The following is a 1,779-nucleotide window of genomic DNA, read 5'->3' as shown; positions in this document are numbered from 1 at the left end:
CTGTAATTACTGAATCCCTGGGACATACAAGTAGTTTTGAAAGAGTAGATCAACATTTAAGCTGGTGAGTTTCATAAGTATTAAATGACAATGTTTGTATGAAATGAAATGTTTTGTTTTTGTTTGTTTGTTCCTAGAAAATCCCATATTTTCTACTAGCATAAATGTAGCCTTCTATCAAGACCAATGTTTGTTTCTAATAATGTATGTACGTATAAAACTTCCAATATGTCTGAAAAACCCCGTAAATCAATGTATTTTTAGTACCCATGTGAGTTTTATAACCATGCTATTGACTAGAAAGGCCTATACGCAACGTTCTTCAGGCGTTGGAATGTTCTGACGTTTGTCACCCCAAATGGTGTACTGTAGCTAACAGTCAGGGCGCGGGGTTGTCAAGCCCGTATAGATCTATACACAAACACCATGCTCCCCCTCCAAGGAATTCTGGTATATAATACAGGACTTGAAATGTGTACTCGAACGTACGTGAAGTTAATGTCTCACAAAACTTAGTATAAAAACAGATTAACATGTAAAAATGTTCGTTTGTTCTTGTATGTGAAAGTGACTTCTTGAAAATAGTGTTTCTAGTATGTAAAAGTTCGTAATGTTCTCGTAAAACTATACCTATTATAGTTTTCTTTAAGTGTGTCTCGTTTGTATAGTAATCCCTAGTAAAATTCTCACTTGTTATGAAACGTATAATTTTTATAGTGTCTAAGATGGACACATATACATACAGTATAAGCAGAGTGTTTGATTTATACTTATATAACTACATTTTTCATTTCAAAAGATATGATGTTATCGTGATATATTTTGCATATGAAAGTCTCCCTATAATAGTTATAAATCACATATGATTCCGTTGATAAAAAGTGTATAATGAAACTTTATATAACACACGATAATAATCGTGTGTTTTACTTGTATTTCCCCCCTTAAAAGCATATAAAAGCATTTATAAAACATTTAAAAGTTTGGATTATAAGGGTATGAACTCAATTGAAAGATCGGAAAAGGCGAGATGAAAATCGAGCAGAATTTCGACTCCAGAAAGCGGATTTTCTCGGGATTCTCGGAAATCTCGGGAATCTCGGGAGCACAAACAACCTTCGGGACTTGAGCAAGGAAACCAGGGCTTCAGGATAGTACATGCACGGAAAACAAGGAAAAAATGCAAGAAAGATGAGAGGAATTGGCCCTCTTCTTCGGAACCCTTGCATCCCTTTTATAGGGGGTGGGAACCGCCTCGGTACGCTGGGCGTACGCGTGCGTCATGCGTGACCGCTTCCTCGACTGCCTCGGACCTTCGGATGGGACGAGGCACAGCCTCGCATAGGGGCGACGTGGATGATCCGAGGCCTAGTCCTCGAGTACGCAGGGCGTAACTTGGATCGACCTGGTGACTCCTCCTTCGGATAATACCAAGGTTAAATAATAAAATTTATATTTTAATTATTTAATAAACTTAAAAAATTCATATCTTCTTCATACGAACTCTGTTTTCGACGTTCTTTATATCCACGCGTAGGTGAGACTACGCTCTACTGTTAGGGTTTGTATTGTAATATGTCGAAGTATTGTTTTTGTTACGAAGGGTTGTTAGTCTTCGTAAGTTGTGTCTTCGAATGTAACGTTATATGTACTAAGGCATTTTAACGAAGCTTTAATGTCTAGTCCTTAGTATTTTATTATGCTTTTGTACGCCTATAAATAGGAGTCTGTACGATGTGAGAAAAGGACTTTTCACACACTTTACAGAGAATTCTGTTA

This window comes from Lactuca sativa, chromosome 8 (genome assembly GCF_002870075.4).
Source record: "Lactuca sativa cultivar Salinas chromosome 8, Lsat_Salinas_v11, whole genome shotgun sequence".
Lineage (NCBI taxonomy): Eukaryota > Viridiplantae > Streptophyta > Magnoliopsida > Asterales > Asteraceae > Lactuca > Lactuca sativa.
This window is presented reverse-complemented; position numbering follows the sequence as displayed.